This window comes from Bombina bombina, chromosome 1, assembly GCF_027579735.1.
Source record: "Bombina bombina isolate aBomBom1 chromosome 1, aBomBom1.pri, whole genome shotgun sequence".
Taxonomy (NCBI): Eukaryota; Metazoa; Chordata; class Amphibia; order Anura; family Bombinatoridae; genus Bombina; species Bombina bombina.
The window spans coordinates 96,453,414-96,466,560 of NC_069499.1; the positions used below are offsets into that span (position 1 = coordinate 96,453,414).

Here is a 13,147-nt window from a genome sequence, read left to right on the forward strand (position 1 = left end):
TATACATATATCTGCTTCTTTATCTTATATTTGTCCTTAAAACAATCACCAATACTTTGAGAGAACAATGGAAAATCAACATTTTATTACCTTATGTCTGCTTTATCACACTGGGAGTGTAATTTCTTCTGCTGGCTGTGTTTACAAAGCTTATCTATAGCTGGGACCTGCGGCCACAAACTTTCAGAATAGGTGGGGATACCACATGCTAAATTAACAATTTCAAATGCCAATATAAGGTTAAAGGAGCTACTTGTAAACAATTTAATACACTCCAGCAGGTAAAGTGGATCATTGGGAACAAATTAAAGGGGAGAAAATTTTTGAGTAAACTGTCCCTTTAAGCGTTGAAACGCGTAGAGCTACAATAAACCATTTTTTATCTTACATATTTCGCAATTATTTCGCTGGGACGAGCCGGACTTGCTATTTTGGATAAGTAAGTTACTACTTGTTTCTTCAATTTAAAGTTTCACTTTACTGCTGATGAGGTTCCAATCCTTTTCCAGCCCTGTGTTGAAAACCTCCTTGTCGTTGCCTTTGGAGAGGGACATATTACAGAGGGATATACCATAGAAGCAGGACTCACGTTACTTAAGGAGTGAGTATATTGCACATTATTGCAACAGATTTTAACTTGCACATCAAGTCCATTTCTATCTATTATCAGAAACTTATCATTCTGCAAGACCAGCGCCATCCATTTCGTTTTGTCTATTGCTTTTACAGTCCTTGGGGAGAGACTGAGGAAGGGCAGCGGTCACTTTATTTAACAAGGAGAGTATTGTTTTTAGTACATTGTGTTGAGCATATTCTTTGTTAAAATCTATTTGTTTGCTACACACATCTTTGCACAGTGTGTTTATAAAGGTAGTGGCTCAGCCTACTCTGCAGGTGTGTAATTCTTAAAGGAGAAGCAAACCCTTACACTAGGGCTGCACCTCCTTTGCCTACACTGGAGACTAGTGCTTATTTTTTTGGCCTTTAAACCGAGGTCCCAGATGCTGGAACGGCTAGGAGTGGGTTAGCCAAAATCTACTCCCAAAGGTAACCGTTTCCCCTTTCACCTCTCTTCTTGGACATTATATGACTGGCAAATAATATAACAATTATAATCTGTCACTCTGATAGTTCAGTGTTCCAACTGTTTTTAGTTCTACTTCAGTCCTTAGAATGGGTGAGATTGATTGTTAATTTGACACCCGGGCACTATTTGTCTTTACAGTTGAGTTAAACTTTATTTTAAAAATACTCTATTTCTCATTTTGTATATGATGAACTCCGGTTTAATAGAAAAGGTATTTCCACATTAAGATACTCCAAATGGAACGGTCATATGTTGAACTCTGATATGAATAGCAGTTATGCCCTTCTGACCATCAAGCCACCTCTCTACTGCTCCTTATTTCCCCAAGGGTTGTTGGCTTATATTTAAAGGGACAGTCAATACCTGACACAACTTAATCCCATACCTTAGATCCACAAAAAGAGATTTGTCGGCGCCACATCCCATGTTCAATACCACAAACAATATTTGTGTAATCGTCCAAAGCACATACAGTTTTATCCTGTAGATATGGCCGCCAAACTCCTCCCCCTCCGTCCCCTTCTTTATTGAATTCCATGCTCGTTCACGGTGACACTGTTCCTTTGTTAATGTGCAGATGCATTATAATTTATGTCCGCTCCTAAGCACAAATAGAAAGTGCAGCTGCAAATCACTGTGAACGCGTGTAAAGAATCCAACCGAGGATTGGATTCTGATTGGCGAATGCCTTTAAAATGAAACTTACTACATAACGGTGTGGGGAGTTTGGCGGCCATATCTACAGGAGAAAATCGTATGTGCTTTGGATGATTACACATATAACGTTAGAGGTATTGAACATGGGATGCGGTGCAGACGCATCTTCTTTTGAGGACCTAAGGTATGGGATTAAGTTGTGTCGGGTGTTGAATGTCCCTTTAATCCCGACTTGCATAGCCTATAGTAAGCACTGATGGCGGCAACAGAGTCAGATGTTTAGAGGACGTTAATATTATCTAGTAACTCTCTGATTTTACATGGGCTACTGCAGAAGGCTGTACAGCTTTTTATTTTTTGCTGAATTAGCTCAGGACCTAGCTGATGTCTCCTTACTATATGATGGGACTAGACAGTAATCTCTATGTAACCCAGCTTGGATTATACTTTAACTATACTTATTGGAAGCCGAATATAAACAGTAATGTAACCTATTTAGACTAGTTATCACCCCCCACCCTACCCTTAGTTTCCTAATACTAAACAGATCATAGCTGAAACATGACCCTCTCTGAAAGATTACAATTAGGCATACCCTTGGTACAAGTGGGACTAATGTCAATACTGAGTATGGTATATGTTTTCACTGTAGTCCTCAATATGGTATCGCTATAGATAATATTCATAGTACTGCCAGAACCCCAACATTCATGCAATAACGACACCACTATTACTATTATACGGTTTAGCTGTCCATAGGTTTTATATAGGTGTGGGTGTGTTGTCTACGGCCGGGACAACATACTTCAGCACATACATTCAATACAACCAAAACTACCTCTAGCATACTTCCTCAGTACTACATATAGCACCTTATCTCTCTTTTGAGACATATGCTCTAACAACCATATTAGTCTAACCTACTATTATTGGCCTAGATGGCAGTATATTGCTATTGGTAACCGCAGTGACAATCATATAACTCATTAAGCTCCACAGAGGGGGCTCCTATTAAAGTTTTGTCCCTCTTCTAAAGGACTCATACCTAGCACTGATTATGCCTACAGAGGCTACATTTCTCTTACATTGGATGTATATAATATGTCAACATAATTATATGATCATGTAACTTAAAGTTCTAATTTTTATTTTACATTTTACTGTTTGTCCACTAGTTACTATTTTATATGTTGATGGATAATATTGTTCTAGGAGGCCCAAGAGAGACCTCATATTCAATTAGGATGGTATATAGTTTGATTGACAGGCAAATCGTATGTTAATATTCTTGACATTTTGCATATAAACATTTAAAGCATGTTTTGTATTAGATGTTTGCCTTGTAACTAATTTTGTTTAGATTCTACTCTCACTGTCATATATTGTATGCCTTAAATTGAACCACTTGTCATGCTATAGCAACAGTCAATATTCAATTTTTATGATGCAAAATTCTATGTTACTTTTGTTATTTTCATGTTTATTGTAAACCCCCTACTTTCATTTATACTGTTTTTTTTATATATCTTTATTTTCCGATTGCCATGCAAAATGTGATTCAAATACAATTCCACAAGTAATATAACATATATTCATATTACAAAAACAAGTATTTCATTAGACAATACATCTTTAACAACTATTTGCAACTCCAAGTGATATAATTATCCCTTAATCTGTCAGAAAAGATTTTTCACAACACCCTTGGCATTCCTATAATACATTAATCAGACTAAGTATGGCAATTTTCCCTAAACTAAAAACTTAAATAACAAAACACAACAACAAGAAAGAAAGAAAAAGAAAAAAAAAAAAAAAAAAAAAAAGGAAAATTAATCATTCCTTTCTCTTCCACCTCCTCTTCCCTCTTCAGCCCTCACTCCATCATCCTGGAATAAGGAATATTGGTCATCTGTAATAACCAACTCAAGCATATTCCGTACCTATAAACGGTGCAATTAATTGCCTCTGAGTTTCTATTGAGAAGCTCTTAATTATTAATCCCCATTTATGAAAAAAAACTTCTAACTTGAGATTCTGAATTCACAGAAACATCAAATTGTTCCATAATTAATTGTTTTTGAAGTTTTTGAATAAATTCCTTAAGACTGGGAGCTTTCTTAGATTTCCAATAATTTAATATCATTAATCTAGCCGTTATAATTATGATATTCAATTGGCGGGTATTTTTAAGTGATGATCCGTCCTGCGTTATAAAAAAGAACACCTGTTTATCACTTAACTGGATATTAGTCATATTAATTTTGTTAATCCAAGTGTTTATTTTAAGCCAGAATAATTTCACTTTAGGGCATCCCCAGAAACAATGATATAGGTCTGCATTTATACTCTTACATTTCAGACAGCGTCCCTCTGTTTTATCCCATTTAGCTTTAACCTGAGGTGTAACATATGCATTATTTACAAATTTGGTATGTGTTTCTCTCCATGATGAAGAAATTGTTGCCCTATCTATTAAATTAAAGCTTTTTTGTAACCTTTTCGGGGGGATCTGCCATATATCCGCTAATTTTTGAAGATTCTGATATCCAAATAAAGAAATGGTTATTTTATATACTGTCGAGATACTGTATTTACCAGCCTTAAATAGAGTAAAAGCTGGTTCTAGTATATTCCAAGACTCAGATATTATATTTTTCTGTATGATTCCTTGTATATAATGTCGTATCTGTAAAAAGGCAAAAAATTCACTATTTTCGATGTCAAAATCTTGTTTAAGTTCAGAAAATTGCTTGCATATCTTCAATTCTGGGTCAATGCATTGATATACCATTTTAAGTCCTTTCACTGTCCAATTTTTAAAAAATTTCGAATCTAATGCTGGAGTGAAATTAGGATTACCATTGATAGGTAGATATTTAGAAAAAGTTGGATTAATACCTAATATTTTGAGTATTTTCTGCCAGGCCATTATTACGTACTGAATCACAGGGAATTGAGAGATTTTAGTAGGCCATTTATCAGGTAACGTATGGAGAAGTGCTGGAAGAGAATATGGATATACCAATATGTCTTCCACAGGAAGTACGGCGTAGTAGTCCGCACTAACCATCCAATCTATTGCGACTTTACTTAAACATGAGAGATTATATATTTCTAGATCAGGTAACGCAAATCCACTGTCAATTCTATAGAGGGACATTTTTTTAAACGCTATTGATCTTCTTTTCCCTTTCCATATGAATTGTAAACATGCTCTTCTATAATCAATTAAATCTTTCTTTTTTATCAAAATAGGTAGGTTCTGCATTAAATAGAGTAATTTCGGGAAAAGAAGCATTTTAACTAAATTAATCTTGCCAGTTATAGTAAGTTTAAACTTTGCCCATTTTTCCATATCCCTCTTTATTTTAAGAAAAACTGGGGGATAGTTGTAATCATACCATTCTTTGTAATTTTTAGATAATTTAATCCCTAAATATGTAAAAGAATCTTTTGCCTCTTTAAATGGAAATAAGTGGTATGAATCCTTATTTTTATTTAGCCAAAAAATTTCTGTTTTTAATGTATTGATCTTATAGCCTGAAAAGGCCCCAAAGTCTTGTAATATCTGTGTCAATAAAGCTATATTTTTTTTTGTATTTGTTAATAATACCAATAAATCGTCAGCATATAAAAGTATTGTTATTCTTCTATTACCTAATTTAACCCCGTCTAATTCTTTCCTCAACAGGATCGCAAGGGGCTCTAAGGCCAGATTAAAAAGATAAGGGGATAATGGGTACCCTTGTCTAGATCCCTTAAAGAGGGGAAATTGTTCTGAAGATGTTCCATTAATAATGACCGATGCCCTAGCAGAGTTGTATATTGACCATATAAGATGAAAGAAAGGGCCCTCGACTCCATATTCCTTTAAAGTAAAAAATAAATGGTCCCAGGTAATGGAGTCGAAGGCTTTCTCTGCATCGATTGAAACAATGGCAGCATCCTTTCTTGTAATGGATACCCTTTCCTTATCTGGGGTATAATATGAGTTTAGTAATAGCTGTAGTTTACGTAAGTTCCGGGTAGAATTCCTCCCAGGCATAAAGCCCACCTGATCCTTATGTATCATAGATCCAATTATAAGTTTAAGTCTAGAAGCTAAAATAGACATGAATATTTTATAATCACAATTTAAGAGTGATATTGGTCTATATGAGCTAATCTCTTCTGGATTTTTATTTTTTTTAAGAGCTAATGTAATAAATGAAGAAGCAAAAAATCTAGAGCATGGGACATTATCAATGAAATACTGGTTAAACAAGTTGACTAGTAATGGAGAGATTTCGTCTGAAAGAATTTTATACAACTCAGCCAGGATCTGATCTGGTCCCGTAGCCTTATTAGCTGCTGATGCATTAATAGCGTTGGTCACCTCTGCTAATGTTATAGGTATATTCAATTTATCTAGATTAGTCTTATCTAATAATGGAACCTGTATTTTCCCCCAAAATTCCTCCTGAATTTTAGGGTTTATTGGTGTTGCTGAATACAAATCTCGAAAATAATCAGATGCATATTCTCGTAATTCGTTAGGATGTGTAATTCTAGTAGATTCAGTTTTAATGGCTTCAATCATTTCTTTCGTTTTTTTGGATTTAGTTAAATTAGCAATGTGTTTTCCAGCTTTACCACTGTGTCTGAAAAAGAAGAACTTCTAAGGTCCTCCTGTGTCACTTTTTGTTCTAAGAAAAGTTCTCTTTCCTTTTTAACTTTATGATATAGTTCCCAGGATTTATTAGAAGGGTCACTAATATAGGTGTTATAACTATTACGTAACTGATTAGCAAGTTCTATATCCTTTCTTAAATTAATGCATTTCTGCATAACTAGGTAGGCTTTAATGCCACCTCTTATTACTGCCTTGAATGCTTCCCAAAAGGTTTCTATTTTAATTCCTGGTGTGGAATTAGTCTTTATACTGTTAATGTAGGACCAAAAGTGTCCAACTTCATCCTGGGGATAAAAACGAGGATTAAATTTCCATTTATCAAATATGATGTAAATATTTGTATAACTGTATTCTACAGGTGAAACTCGAAAAATTAGAATATCGTGCAAAAGTTAATTTATTTCACTAATGCAACTTAAAAGGTGAAACTAATATATGAGATAGACTCATTACATGCAAAGCAAGATAGTTCAAGCCGTGATTTGTCATAATTCTGATGATTATGGCTTACAGCTCATGAAAACCCCAAATCCACAATCTCAGAAAATTAGAATATTGTGAAAAGGTGCAATATTCTAGGCTCAAAGTGTCCCACTCTAATCAGCTAATTAAGCCATAACACCTGCAAAGGGTTCCTGAGCCTTTAAATGGTCTCTCAGTCTGGTTCAGTAGGAATCACAATCATGGGAAAGACTGCTTGACAGTTGTGCAGAAAACCATCATTGACACCCTCCATAAGGAGGGAAAGCCTCAAAAGGTAATTGCAAAAGAAGTTGGATGTTCCCAAAGTGCTGTATCAAAGCACATTAATAGAAAGTTATGTGGAAGGGAAAAGTGTGGAAGAAAAAGGTGCACAAGCAGCAGGGATGACCGCAGCCTGGAGAGGATTGTCAGGAAAAGGCCATTCAAAAGTGTTGGGGACTTTCACAAGGAGTGGACTGAGGCTGGAGTTAGTGCATCAAGAGCCACCACACACAGACGGATCCTGGACATTGGCTTCAAATGTCGTATTCCTCTTGTCAAGCCACTCCTGAACAACAAACAACGTCAGAAGCGTCTTACCTGGGCTAAAGAGAAACAGACCTGGTCTGTTGCTCAGTGGTCCAAAGTCCTCTTTTCTGATGAGAGCAAATTTTGCATCTCATTTGGAAACCAAGGACCAAGAGTATGGAGGAAGAATAGAGAGGCACACAAGATGCTTGAAGTCCAGTGAAAGTTTCCACAGTCTGTGTTGATTTGGGGAGCCATGTCATCTGCTGGTATAGGTCCACTGTGCTTCATTAAGTCCAGGGTCAACGCAGCCATCTACCAGGAGATTTTGGAGCACTTTATGTTTCCTTCTGCAGACGAGCTCTATGGGGATGCTGACTTTATTTTCCAGCAGGACTTGGCACCTGTCCACACTGCCAAAAGCACCAAACCTGGTTCAATGACCGTGGGATTACTTTGCTTGATTGGCCAGCAAACTCGCCTGACCTGAACCCCATAGAGAATCTATGGGGCATTGCCAAGAGAAAGATGAGAGACATGAGACCGAACAATGCAGAAGAGCTGAAGGCCACTATTGAAGCATCCTGGTCTTCCATAATACCTCAGCAGTGCTACAGGCTGATAGCTTCCATGCCACGCCGCATTGAGGCAGTAATTGCTGCAAAAGGGGCCCAAACCAAGTACTGAGTACATACAGTATGAATGCTTATACTTTTCAGAGGTCCGATATTGTTCTATGTACAATCCTTGTTTTATTGATTGCATGTAATATTCTAATTTTCTGAGATTGTGGATTTGGGGTTTTCATGAGCTGTAACCCATAATCATCACAATTATGACAAATCACGGCTTGAACTATCTTGCTTTGCATGTAATGCAATATATTAGTTTCACCTTTTAAGTTGCATTAGTGAAATAAATAAACTTTTGCACGATATTCTAATTTTTCGAGTTTCACCTGTATATTCCCAATGTGACTTTTTCTTTGTAATGACCTCAATAAAAATAATAAATAAATAAATAAAAATGTAATAATCAGTAAATACTGTATATACTATTAAAAATACAAATCATGTGGAGGGACTTTTGGGCAGCGGCCATCTTGCTGGTCGCACTGAGCTTCAGCTCCTGAGTTATCCACCACTTTTACCTAAAAACTCACTGTAATCTTGGTGACAGACCATCTAAATAGGTGGAGAAGCTTAGCTGAAGGCACTCTGACCCAAAACAGGGGTTTTGGACTGTAGTGTGGCCTGCGCGCTATCAGTACCAGACTTTGTACTTTGAGGCCTTCCCTTATCACTGAGGCCTCATCTGTCCTCATAAATGCCGCACCAGTGTTGCATGGCCAATGCCCTAATTTAGTGGGAGAAAGTACCACGCATATTGACACAGAATGGAAAATAGCGATACATCACTAACGGCTATTTTTGCCAGATTACTGGAAGCACAACTTAAAAGTATTACTGACCATCTGGCATGTGAATGGGGTCGTGCCTGCATACCTAGGCCTCCAACATGCTATACTAAGTCACCAGACATCGTTCTTCAAACTGGCGAGCAAATAAGTCGGAACACACATGATTTACTAGAAGCGACAAGTGCTGCTCCGCTCCGTATTGTACATGGTACTATTACAAAAAATGGAGACCGGAATGAGGGCCTTGACAGAAAAGAGATCCCTTCTAAGCCAACAAGAAGAAGCCTCGAGTGAGCGCTGCATTAACTTACTATACCTCCGCTGGAAGTAGTGTGCTGTATGGATTCGGGTCGCCAGCTGTAGCTGTCAGAGTCTTTGATCCGGAGTGTTTGTCACGACCCTGGGTAGGAGCGACGGCTGTTTTCACCCAGGCTGACTGGAGTGTTGCTCTTCAACAGAAGGGCTTGAGTTTAACATATCCTAGCCTCGCTCAGGCTATGAAAGAAAATTTTCAGGTCTTTGGCTTTAAAGCTTGGAGGTTGTTTTACATTTACTCTAGCCAGAGCCTAAAAACGGGAGTTGGTTAAATGCGCTCAGGAACATTACCGATCAGATAAGCATAGGACCCTATAATCTATAATTAATGATTGTCCTAGCACTTAAGGGGTATTATTTGCTGTGGCTCTCTAATACTAGATTTCCCTCTTGTACTGCGTCTTCGTCTCATGATGCTAACCAGTGAATAGATATGGAGTGGGGTGACTTTGTGCTGAGACGAACATTTTCAGTACCGAGCTGTATGGCTCTAAACCTTTATCTTGCTTTGGTGCGTATTCTGTTGATGTTATGATCTGGCTGCTATGTGTGAATTCTACCTACCTACTGTCAATGGTTGTATGACTGTTTTTATTTCATCTTACTACTCATTTGCGATTACCCTTAGAGACTCAACCATTCATGAGGACTTTGATGTCTGATATCCCAGGTTGTATTTAGTTGGGGGTAACTCTGTGATATTACTATTTTTTGCTTTTCTTTGAGCCCTGATGAGCTGTTAATTCTGTGTGACAAGGAGTAGATAATATTATTTTTTGATCTGTTAGACAATTCCTGCTCTTAAGCTAAGCTCCATATTACACCACATCAGTAATATAGCTGGCTACTTATGTTACCTTACTACCAACATAGTATGTGAGCACACCAATTTTCACCTACTGAATACTAAAGGTGTTTAATATTTTCTAAAATGATCTACTGTTCAATAACCACATTATGCCATAACTCTGCATGAAATGTTACAGATTGCATTTTGCTGACAACCTTTATATGATATATCCCCCATATTTAATCATAGTGTTATTTACTAAATTTGTTATAATATTCTATGTGTTCTTCCTATACCAAAAAAGAAAATGGAGGTCTTTCTTTGAGACTCAAGAGTAGTCTTCTAGTGTACATGATAACTCTCTGTAGCTCCATATTTTACTAAGAGGTCCATAAGCGGCCTCATGTGCCATAGAGAGTTCCCAAAACAATAGACAAGTTGTATATTACCATATATTCCATTGTCAGGTGAACCTATTCTGTGTGTCATGTTTAATGTGTAATTACAACATGTTTGGAAACTATTTCACTGTACAATTTTTATTGACATGCTTGGATTGTTTGCCTTGTTCTTTATTTTTACCTCAATAAAAAAAAAAATTGATTCTAAAAACAAAAACAAAAAACGACTGAAGTTCTAGCCCTAAAAAGGGCTTTTTGGGGTGCTGTCCTTACAGCAGAGATCAGATGAGTCCTTCAGGACTGTAGAGGACACTGAATACACTAGCCTAGCTATCGATTTCCCTATTAAATCAGCAGCAGCTACACTGTCCCTCCTCTCACTAAGAATGCAGGATTAGAATGAATCTAAAATGGCTGCTGCACAGGAGCTGGGAGGGTCTGGGAGGGAGTGTCTGCTGCTGATTGGCTGTAATGTGTCTGCAGTCTGTGAGATACAGGGTCAAAGTTTACTCAATGATGACGAATAGGGGGCGGATCGAACATCGCATATGTTCGCCCGCCGCGGCGAACGCGAACAAGCTAAGATCGCCAGGACCTGTTCTCTGGCGAACTGTTCGCGACATCACTACATAGAAATTCGAATTTACTTTTAATGAACAAAGTGCTCCGGATTACAAGAATGTATTTACATTTTCTCTGTGATGTTGGATTGATTATCAGGTTAGTATTATTGGGATCTTTTTTGTGAGCTAGTTCTGATTGTTGTAGTGTGTCCATGAGGAATTTATAAGTAGAATCATATTGCTTCCTAAGGTGTGATTTAAGCTTGATACATTTTTCTTTCATGAAACATTTCTGGGCTTGCCAGGTAGTATCATGGGAGGTATCATGAGGGTGATTTTCAGTAAAAAGTTGTGCAGTGAAGTTTCCAGCCTCTCTATATTAAGAGGGTCAGATAGAACAGAGTCATCTAACCAACAACAAAGTGGTGATTATGGAGATTATGCCAATTTATATCGTATAGTACAGCTGCATGATCAAACCAACTAATTTGGGAAATTCTACTATTATTGACCATAGACAAACCCAAGTGATCTGTTAAAATATAATCTAATTGGGAATATTTATTTTGCAGATGTGAGAGGAAGTTATAGTACCGATGGTGATTAGAGCAAGTTGTGTGTGGGGACGGGAAGGTGTATTATGTGAGGTTATCATAGTACTGAAAAAGAAAAGTAGAGAATATAAGAAAAGATAAGAGCGGCCTCACCACATGCTACGGAAGAAAAGCCTGAAAGTCAGAATTCCATCTGGGCAATAGAGGGTTTTCAATCAAGTTAGATTAAACAATTGTATTGAATTCTCTAAAACCATATAAAATATAATATTAGTTACTCTATATTCAACCGGGGAGCAGTGAGCACATAGATATCAAAGTTTTTTTTACTTATCTCTTAATGTGTATGAAGGAATAACATAAAGTTGAAACCTAGAAGAAACAAATAAGCCAGAAAGTGATAAGAAAGGAACACATGAAATAAAAGAGTAGAGAAAAAAAAGGAGAGGTGATTTACAATAGTTCAACTCTTGGCAGGGCCCTATACCCACTTGTTCCCTATAAATGTTACCTTGCATATCATACCTTTGTATATAGCGCTGCGGAATCTGTTGGCGTTCTACAAGTAACCGATGACAATAATAATAGGAAAAATTAGACATGAATAACGTCTAAAAAGACCAACTGAGGAAGCCAAGTCACAAATATCAATGGGAGCTGTGGTCCAGGGTTAATGGCACCAAGGATTTATCAATCATTATTCAAAGGCTAAAAGTTCAGTTAGTTAAGGCTAAGTAAATAGTAATAACCAAATAAACATAATAAATTAATAACTATTGTATATCATAAGCAAAGTACTAGCAAAACATACAAATACTAGCACATGAGGTTGTTTAAAGGGACAGTCAACCAAAAAAATGTATTGTTTAAAAAGATAGATAATCCCTTTATTACCCATTCCCCAGTTTTGCATAACCAATAATGTTATATTAATGTACTTTTTACCTCTGTGATTACCTTGTATCTAAGCCTTTTCTGACAGCCCCCTGATCACATGACTTTTTATTTATTTATTATCTATTGACTTGCATTTAAGCCATTTAGTGCTGTCTTGTGCACAACCCACGGGCCTGAGCACAATGTTATCTATATGGCTCACATGAACTAGCACTCCCCTGTTAAGAAAAGCTAAAAAAAAGCATGTGATAAGTGTCTATCTTTAGTGGCTTAGAAACAAGCAGAGATTTAGAGGTTTAAAAGTTATAAAGTATATTAATATAACAATGTTGGTTGTGCAAAGCTGGGGAATGGGTAGTAGAGGCGTTATATATCTTTTTAAAGGGACAGTCAACACCAGAATTTTTATTGTTTTAAAAAATAGATAATCCCTTTATTACCCATTTCCCAGTTTTGCATAACCAACACATTTATATTAATATACTTTTAACCTCTGTGATTATCTTGTATCTAAGCCTCTGCAAACTGCCCCTTTATTTCAGTTCTTTTGACAGACTTGCAGTTTAGCCAATCAGTGCCTGCTCCCAGATAACTTCACGTGCATGAGCACAGTGTTATCTATATGACATACGTGAACTAACACCCTCTAGTGGTGAAAAACTGTTAAAATGCATTCTGAAAAGAGGTGGCCTTCAAGGTCTAAGAAATTAGCATATGAACCTCCTAGGTTAAGCTTTCAACTAAGAATACCAAGAGAACAAAGCAAAATTGGTGATAAAAGTAAATTGGAAAATTGTT

At 36.8% G+C, this 13,147-nt stretch overlaps 1 protein-coding gene across 1 annotated transcript in view; it reads right to left on the bottom strand.

Annotated features, from left to right (window-relative positions):
- LYSET (lysosomal enzyme trafficking factor) overlaps nucleotides 1-12,051 on the bottom strand; it is a 42,843-nt gene extending 30,792 nt beyond the window's left edge. The window contains exon 1 of the mRNA XM_053697531.1: nucleotides 11,978-12,051. The gene's annotated coding sequence lies outside the window, so the exon portion shown is untranslated. The remainder of the gene's footprint in view (nucleotides 1-11,977) is intronic.
- Nucleotides 12,052-13,147: the final 1,096 nt, after the last annotated feature.